The sequence below is a fragment of the Choloepus didactylus genome, chromosome 11 (genome assembly GCF_015220235.1).
Source record: "Choloepus didactylus isolate mChoDid1 chromosome 11, mChoDid1.pri, whole genome shotgun sequence".
Lineage (NCBI taxonomy): Eukaryota > Metazoa > Chordata > Mammalia > Pilosa > Megalonychidae > Choloepus > Choloepus didactylus.
This window is the reverse complement of record NC_051317.1, coordinates 66,194,177-66,203,940: the sequence shown is the minus strand read 5'-3', so window position 1 is coordinate 66,203,940 and position 9,764 is coordinate 66,194,177. Positions and strand designations below refer to the sequence as shown.

The 9,764-nt window shown below is 41.3% G+C and overlaps 1 protein-coding gene across 1 annotated transcript in view; it reads left to right on the top strand.

Annotated features, from left to right (window-relative positions):
- The first annotated feature begins 265 nt into the window (after positions 1–265).
- The window catches only part of LIFR (LIF receptor subunit alpha), a 79,043-nt gene continuing 69,544 nt past the window's right edge, over positions 266–9,764 (top strand). Inside the window, 1 exon segment of the mRNA XM_037798784.1 lies at positions 266–555. The gene's annotated coding sequence lies outside the window, so the exon portion shown is untranslated.

Sequence of the window (9,764 nt, the reverse complement as noted above, 5' to 3'; positions counted from 1 at the left end):
TGCGGAAGCACCACCCACTGCGCCCGGGTCCCGCGCTCGCCCGCGCTCCTCGGACTCCCCGGAGCGGCCCCGCGGGCGAGGCTGGGGCGCGCGCGGCCAGGCCGAGGGGCGGCGGCGGGGGCGCGCGGACGGCTTCCGGCGGGGGCGCGCGAGGCGCGGGCGGGGCACGGGCCGCGGGGCGGTGCTGGGGGCGGGTCCGGGGCCGCAGCGCCCCCAGCCGAGTGGCGTGCAGGCACCGCCCCCGCGCTCCGCAGTCCCGGCCGGAGCTTCTCGGCAGTGGCCGTGGCCGTTACCGTTGCCTCCAGGCGACTCTGGCGGCGGCGGCGGCTCCCGGCTCTCAGAGAGGAGCGGGGCGCCTTTCGTCCGTGGCCGCCTCGAGCAAATCAGCGCTGGGACCGGGGAGGCGAGACGGCGGCGGTGAAGGGTCGTGCCCTGTCCCCCTCCCCCTCGCCTCCAGCCCCCGGGCGGCTGCGGACTCCGGGTAGCCCCGGGGCGGCGGCCGAGGCGGCGGAGCCGACGGCGGGGGATGGCGAGATAGCGGCGCGGGAGCGGCCCGTGAGTGCCGGGGGCTGGCAGGTGGGCGCGCGGCGCGGGGAGTGGGAGCCGTGGAGCCGCGGAGCCTGGTCTTAGGAGCGCGTCTCCGCGAGCGCCCGGCGGCGCGGACGGGGGCGGGGTGGGGGGCAGCGCCCTGGCCGGCCGTGGTCCCGAGGCCGGTCCGAGGTGAGTGACCGAGGGAACGCGGCTCCGGATCATGTCTCTCTCCGCGCGCCCTTGGGCCACCCTTCGGTCTCTGTCGGCGCCGACGCCCCCGCAGCGAACTTCTGCACCACGCAGGGTATAAGTTGGAAGCCAGAGGTTACCTGGGGGATGGGAAAGAGCTTTATTTTTTTTTTCCCCATGGAGATGTGACCAGCCAAGTGACTTGGTGCCCTGTGCCCTAACTCATCAGTAAATTAACTTTAAGCCCCTTCTGTATTTTCAGTACCTTTGACTTCCCTGTGTTTTTATGTGCATATATCCAAACTGGTTAAAGTGTTGGCGACCAAGGTTGTCTTCATGAAAGATGCTACTTAGGACGTGTTGTCTAAAGGGACAAAGCTGTAGTCATGAGTATGACCTACAGAACACTGCACATCAAGTGTTGTGAACTAACGTATGGTCTTGAATAATGTGATTTTGGTCCCCAACTTCAGCTACCTACATGAGCTCTTTTATTGCAGTTGGGTGTCTTTGTGTTTCTCTGTGTGTTTAATGCAGTCAAATATTGATATAACATGTGGACTGTTACTGAATGGCGTTTGGAAGTGAGGGTTTTTTGTTTTGTTTTTTGTTTTTGCATTTCTTTTAAGATACACTTTTAACAGAAAGGTTTCAATTTAAAGGTTGCCTTTTGCCTTCTGATTTGTTCCTCTTTGGTTTCAGGTTTGTCTTTAACTTAAAACAAAAACAAAACCAAAGCATTTGCTTGGAACAAAATTAATGTGACAATATCATTTAGTCAGGGATCAAAAAATGGTGGCTTAATTAAATTTCAAGCAACTTCTCCCCCATACACATAAATGAAAAAGTGAGGAGTTTTTTCAGTGCCAATGATGCTTGCCCCTCTCCTTACGTGATGATTTTGCCACAAATCTAAAATCATAGTTCACTAATATCAGAGGGTTCCTTGTCTAAGCCTGGGAGAGGAAAGGAAACCTAAGTACAGTGTGTGTGTTTAAAAACATGAGACTGTCTTCTCACTTATTTCTTACATTGACTCTGTTTTATGGCCAGGTAGAAACTGTTGATTTGGAGGCTTCATTAGGTAGTTACAAGCTCAGTTCAAATATGTGGCATGTTTTCAAGGTGAACCCAGCAGCTATTTCCCTTCGTAGAACTGAATTGAGGATTATTTGCTTTGTAATAGGTGAGATCACAAGCACACCTCTCTAATTAGTGGAGACTTGGAGTCTCTTCTGGGAAATGACAATCAGGAACTGTGCTGTTGAAGAGAACAAAACTTTTGTGATTTTTGAGAACTTCTTTTTAATGGTCATCCTTGAATAATAGGTTGGTGATAATATACATTATTATTCTATTAACGTTTATTATAGTAATTTGTGGGATAAGCAGTACATGCATACTGTAGGTGATTCAATAGCTAGAAAAGGTGTGGAGTGGAAAGTGTAGCTCTCTCCCACCATGTTGCCCAGCACTCACTCCCACCTCCCCCTCCAGAAAGCAGGGCTACTAGCTCCTTGTGTGTATATATATCCTTCTAGATACTGCCTGTGCTCACATAAATGTTTTGCATGTGTTCTCTTTTATTGTTTTTCCACCACTGAGGACATGTTGTATACTTTGTTCTGCACCATGCCTTTTTCCCCACAGAATACTAAACCTCGGCAGTCTTTCTATATCTGTATATAAGAGAGCCTTCTCATTCTCTAACAGCTTCAGAGTCACCATTAAAAAGAACCATAATTTATTTAACCTCTTCTTTATTGATATATGTGTAGGTTGTTTCTAATATTTTCTTGTAAAACAATTGTAAAATATTGGTTTTTGAGGCTTTTAAGTGGATTTGAGTTATTCCCAAAGACCCAGAGGCAGTAGTAGCTTACTTCTTTACTTTACAGTCCAGGAAACAAATGTCTCTGCTCTCCAGGGTACACCTTTTTTTGCCATTATGTAACTTCAGAGTGATCCATAAGGATCTTCAGTGTTTTTGCCGGGAAGTGTGAGCCTTGATAATCAGTAGCTAAAGGCATATTCCCTGATTAACAGCTGAGCTCTTTGTTTCAACAAAAGTAAAGGAGCAGACAGAAATTTTCAGGAATAATCTGTAAGAAACATTCTTGAGAATTTAAATCTTTTTGCATATGGAGAGAGTTGTCATACCTCTGATTAAATTGAAGATGACAGTTTGTGGTTCAAAAAATTCATTTGCCATTAGGCACTTAAATCTCTGCCTTCTGTACATTAACACCAGTATCTTATATATTAATGTTGCTATAATACGGTTGCAATTTTTACAGTTTGGGAGAGGGTTTCTATTAAATCTTCAGAGGGAGCTTGAAAAAAAATATTTGGCCTTAGCTTTTTTTTTCCAGTTAAAAAATTGGAGTCTCTTCTTAGAGTGCTTTAAAATAGAATAAATTGTGGAAGTGATGTTAATGCTAGAAATTGAACCTAATGCATCATAATGTTGAGCTTTAGCCAGTTTTGAGCTTTATTATTTGCATTATGCTAATTTTTGAGGGTGGTTTTAGAGTAGTGTGAGCTATAATGATTTCTTTTTTAACTTGATCAAACAAATCTTTTAGCATTTAAAATATTCTCTTTTACCTTTGTTATTTGGTACTTTTCACTGTGGTTGAAGACTACTAGTATTGTTTATATTTGTTCTTCTTAATTATTTATTGAGCATATGTTATATGCTAGACAGCTTTCAGGAAATAAGAATATAGCGGTGCACAAGACAGACAGACAGACCTTGTCTCACTTCAAGGGGGAGATGGATAAAAAAATGGAGTTCATTTTTTAATGGGGGAGATGGACAAAAAGCAAAGAAGATAACATCAGATAGCGATAAATACTGGACAAGTAATAGTATAGGGTTGCTGTGGTAGAGCAAGACTGCTGTTTTAGATTGAGTAACTTGGGAGGTCTCTCTGAGTCTGAGAGGTGTGAGCAGAGAGTTAAGTGACAGAAGCTGCTGTTTTAGAGATCTGGGAGAAGAGGCTCAGGCAGCAGGAGCAGCAAGTGCAAAGACCCTGAAATGGGACAGAACCTTGTTTGCCAAAGGAACTGAGGGATGTTGATGTGGCTGGAGTTCATGACAAAGGAGGAGGGGGAGAGTGGCAGGGGAAAGCCTGTGCAGTGATAGGAGCCCTCTGGGTTTGCATATGTCAAGAAATGTTTACCTAAGTGGAGAGGAGACCTTGAATGCTGGAATTCCTCGACTGGCTGGAAGCACCAGCCGGGCAGTAACGGGTCTGCTTGTGCGCCATTGCATCCCCAGCACCTGGCACAGCCTCAGTCACAGAATGGGCTGTGAGGATTTATTGAATAAATGTGTAATTAAAGAGTTTAAGAAATAACTTTGCCTGATTTTGGTCAAAATAGATTCAGGAGTCTTTTATCTGAGCTTTTTACCTTTGCTCTGGCCCTTTACATGAACAAAAATGTGATACTGTGAACACATTCTCTCAAATTATTGCTTTGAGTCATTTGCATTTGACTGCTATTCCCTGGAATTAACATATGCAACCTTAAAAAATGCACCTTTTTCAGTGGATTATAGTGATTTTGAGAAATTTAGTCAGCAGTTTCATCTTTGATTTCAGTGGATTAGCCATTTGCTAAAATAAATTGTACTTTACTTTAAAAGCTTAAAACTTGTAAAGTTTTCAAGATGCCTTTTTTGCATATTGGATATTTAAATCCTTTTGGGTAGATGACTGACTGATTAGTAAATAAAATATATGTACTTTATGAAGGTACTTTACTTCTCAGAGGAAGAATGCGTGCATGTTCTATTTTAGGGAATATCAGGAACTTGTGGTATTTCCTCTTCCTAATTTCTAATCTGTTATTTTAAATATATGTTTCTTTATGTTAATTGAAAGCTTGGGAAATGGTTTTTGTGCCAAGCAATTGTTATGATGTCTAATAAGAATCTGTTATCTTTCCCTTGATTGTGACTTTTAGGCTCTTGTTCAACATCAGGAGTTTTGTGGTCTTGCAAAGTGAATTTTTAATTTTTTTATTTCCTAATTGTTTGATACCTCAGGGCAATAAGTTACTTCCATGTGAGATAATTATATGTTCCAAGTTTCTCTTGTAAGTTCTGTGCAGGAAAAAAAAAAAAAACTCTGTAAAGGATGGGTTCTGTGGCTCCAGAATTTTAAGTCAAGTAGCCTTTGCCCTTTTACCCGGATACCTGCAGTTTCTGAAAGCTTTTCAGGCAAATAGCAATAGTTTGCAACTGGTTTTGGTAAATTTAGAGGCTTAGATGTTTGGGTTAAAGAACTTTTACCAACTCCTTTACATTTTCTTTTGTGAACTGTGGAAATGCAGGGATTCCAAATTCACCTTACATTATCTAAAACCTCAACATAAACATCCTTATTAGTAGTATGTTCATGAACAAAGGTTGTGTTTATCAGGTACTGTTTTAGTTCTGTGTGAAATCGAGGTGAATTAATTATTCATAGACTTGTGCACAGAGGTGAGAAAATCTTGGCCCTTACCCATTCATCTGGTTTATAGGGCAGGCACAGAAGAAGAATTGGAATCACCATATATCCTTGTAGTTGAGAATATGCTACTGTATTATTAAATACTCTAAAAGGCCACAAGTAGGTGATTGTACTTCCAGAAAGTGTTTGAGTGGTGCTTCCATAGACCGTACCTTGGAATATTGCGGCTCCTTACAATGCCTTATATTACTAAAATCAGACTTCCCAAAGGTGACTCTGGACCCAAGAACAACTGGATGGTGGTGGCAGGAACATCTGGTGGAAAATAACAAGTGGTGACAAAGGAAGCAGTTCCCATTTCTAATATTAGAAAAGTTAATGAGACCAAGAGTTGTAGATACTACGGAGATGGGAAAATGGAGTGTGCCTGATGAGTTGGAGGTGGAGGTAAGCTGGAGAGAGGTGAGCTTCCAGCACCAGGACTTCAGTGCTGCAGCCGCAGAGGGCATCAGGTTGCCATGTTAAATCTCGGGCTTCAGCCATTCCCCCCCAGCAGGCTTGGAGACCCACCGCCATACCAACAATTCGTATTTCATGCTTTGAGTATTTATAGTGCAGTACTAAAGTGAAGGAGGCAAGAGCATTTTAGAAACCTCTTCAAAGAAACAAAGCTGGGAGCATAAATCCTTATTGAACTGGAACATGACCCTACTTTTATTCCTTGAAGGTACTTGGATTGCCAAAGTTTTACTGTAGATGTAAAATTGGTTTTCTGGGAGAGCCTGGTTCTGATTTCATGGAAGAACTAGCAAATTAGTTTGTTATATGGAGCTTAAAATGAAGAGCTTTCGTGACTATGCATAAGTATTCAAACAGAACAAAAGAAAGTATAGAATTTGAGAGCCAAATGGGACTTCACATCATCTGGTCATCTTCTTTCTTAAGTTTAGAGATAAAGAAATTGAGACCTAGAGGTGTTAAAATTTGTCTAATAATCCAGTAGTTCCAGAGCTGATACTGTCACTGTGATTTGCTGATTCTGAAGTGCAGTGTTCTGAGCTCCCCTCTAGAGTGGCAGCTCCTTGAGGGAAGGGACTTTGTGGATTCACTGCTGCGTCCCCAGCGTTAGGTCAGCGCCCAGCCCATGGTAGGCACTCAGATATTTGTGAATAAATGAATATATAAAATAATTTTGGGAACTTCAGATTGCCATGCTAACTATAAGGTAGTATTTATAAAATTCAAACATAAAATAAAATTTCATGAGTTTTTTTTTTTTTAATTTTTTAAATAGAGTGTGTGACTCTTAAAGCCCAAATACTAAGCCTAATATTAGCCAGAGAGGCAAGTTAATAGGCAGTGTTTCACTTGCTAGATTGGCACCTTCTGGAGCCTGGTTTCACATGATTTTTCTGGCAGTCATTCAGGTAAGTTCACTCTGCTGGTGTCTGTTGTCCTCAGTTCTCTGTTTTGTATTTGAAAGCATATGTACTTTAAAAATCCAGCAATTGTTGTCTGAACTGTTTGCTGTTTGTCTATATGTGTTTTATCATAGTTCCACTGTTTTTTAATACATTTGGGGCATATAGGGATTTGATTGTTTTTAAGCGGGAGGGGTTGGGGAATTGTCACTTTCAAATGTTGCTGGTGGCTGTTTTGATTGTTACAACTTTCCAGGAGGGCAATTTTGTATTACTCATTGAAAGCCTCAAAAATGTGTCCTGTTCCTTAGTCAGGCATTTCAACCACTAGGAATTAATTTAAACTAAGGGAAAAAAATTAAAGTGCAGTGGTTCTCCGCCTACACAGTGCATGTGTACACCATACTCCTGTCAGTAATATTTCTTCCCCTACACAATGATTCTTCACTTGGTGGAAAGTACATTCAGTGGGATGTATCAAAATTGAGAGCAGTCAGGTCTACACTGAGGTTTGGGGGAAAAATAACAACAAAACTCATTTCTAGATTCTGATGACCTCCACAAAAAAAAATGTATATGCAAAATAAACCCTCTGATTAGCAAGAGTGGATTTTGCAATTTTGTTTATAATAGTTATAAACTATAAACAATTGTTCAATAATAGGGAGATTGATCAAATTGGGATATAACCATGTAATGGAATACCCTTTGTTTATTAACAGTGATGTAAGGGGATATTTATTGGAAGATACTCAAAATTTGTGAATTGAAAAAGCAGACTGCAAAACAGTATGTGTAAATTGACCTTAGGCTTGGTGTTTTATATTTTTTTAAAGAATGTGTGGGTGTATGTATGGATATATGCTTAAAATTTTCTATATATTATGTAGAAAAATGCCTGGAAGATTATATGCCACATGTTAGGTGAGGTTATCTTTATGTGGTGAAATTTCAGGTGACTGTGATTCTTTTAACTTTTCTGAGTCTCCTTTATATAAAACATGTCATGTAGTAAAGGGAGTAGGTTCAGATCCCATTTTCCATTTACTTGTGTGAATTTGGACAAGTTCTGTGTCTGTTTTCTTATATGTAAAATGGGAATCATAATGTAAACCAGCTCCCGGTGCCTGCAGGTAGTTAAGTGTTTGATACATGTGGACTTCACTGGTGGAATGTTGAGTAAGGCCAATATTATATTCATTTCAATACAGTATTTCTAAGCTGAATAATTTTGTCTTATAAATTATATCAAATGGTTGTGAAAAGCCTTTCAGGACCTTCTAACAAAATATTTAATTGCTTCTGGTCACTGGGAAATAGTTTATTGAGGTTTTATTTATTTTAAAACTGAAATGCTTTCTTTCGCCAAGTTCATTTTTAATTGAAGGCATTTTTTCCTTCTGTTGTTATCTTGCATAGCACCATTTGGTAAGTCCTTGAAGGCCCATGGTCTTTTTCTTGTTGTTGGAATGAAATGCAGTGCAGGCACTCAGTCACTATTGAGTGTCTTTTGTTTCCCATGCACTGGGTTGACATTAGATGGCAACAGTGCCCTGGATAGACATATTCCTGCCCCTTGAAGGATGTATGTGACGTGGACGGGGCCTGGGACAGGGGGCCCACTCAAATAAACTGTCACCACAGTTAGCAGGAAGTTTTCCCTTCATCTCTTGCAGTGTTAAAGGAAACTTTATCATGATGCTACTTTGCAGTGAGCACAAACATCCCCTCCTTCCTATTCAACAAACAAATGAGGGACAGACTGGGTGATTTTACTTGTTGACATCCACTGATGATCGGGTGATGATTTATATATGTGTAAGAATACCCTAGGCTAATAATACTCATCAAATTACTACTATGTGTCCTCTGTGATGCAAAATGTTTCATTACATTAAGTAAGACCTCATGCCTTTTTGAGATTATCTTTTGTAAAATTATTGAGGATGGATTCCTGCTAATAAATTTAGGATGTGTGAAATTCAGGGATACTCCACTTGAGAAATTACCGCATGTGACCCTGCTGGGAAGCAAGGACAATAAAGCATGCAGTTTAAATTAGTGTTTCCATTTGACAGTATGTAAAACCACATTAACTTTGTAATTTGTTTCTTATGTAGGGAAATTTTTTAAGTTGACAACAGTTGTAGGTGTTTTGGTAGAAAGTCAACTCTCAGTAGTCATCAAAAATATGTTCTGGAACCTTCATGACAAACACTAACCTTGCATTTTATTTCCCTCATACAGCCTAATAAAAGATGACTATTTCAGAAATCACTATTTCTTTTTGGTTTCTGAGTAGAATGCATGGAAGGTTAAGTCATGTCACATGTCAGAGCCACCAGCAAAGTCAACATTTTATTCTTTATTTATCCCATGGTTTTTTCTGTCTAAACCATCACTTTCCATGGCCCATTTACTCCTCCTCCACCAGGACCAGCAGTTAACTTTTTTTTTAATGGGGGACGGGGAGTCACTTTCACAAAGAAACCCTCTTTATCTCTCTTAATGGGATGTACTGAATATGTAAGGACAGGTAGAGAGCAGCCAAGTGGATGGATTGCCATGTGGACATTGGGCTGTTGGCTGGACATTGAACTTAGCCAGCTCACCCCTTCCCAAATACCAACTGTGATAAAATTACAAGTGAGTCTGGTTGGAACTTTTTCATCTCCCTTACAAATAGTCTGTCCTGGGAGTGCATTCCAAGGGCTATCCAGCTGAAATTAAATTCTCAGATGCTGCAGGACAATGCAGGTCATGGGGCTTGCTGAGGTGGGCCTGACCTGTCTTCTGCCTTGGTAGAAGTAGGCTATAAGACATAGTTCACTTTCTTTCTAACTACTGCAAGTGGCCAGCTAGATGGCCAGTGGTAACCAAAACTTGTCAGTTTGGGGGAGCAGTAAGGAAAGGTGGGAACTATGGAAAACTGTAGAGGGCACGATCTGTGTAAAGGGGTGACTGCTCTTACCTCCTTTTGCACGTTGCCCCGTAGAATGTGGAATGAGTGTTTCCACAGCTTCTGGATTTTATTTTTAAATGCTTTGTTTTGGAGTATTAGCAGATAATTCACATTTTGTTGTTGTTCTTTAAGCATACGGTCCAACAAAACACATCTAAAGGCCTCATGGCCTGCAAGTTACCAATTTTAAACCATGTT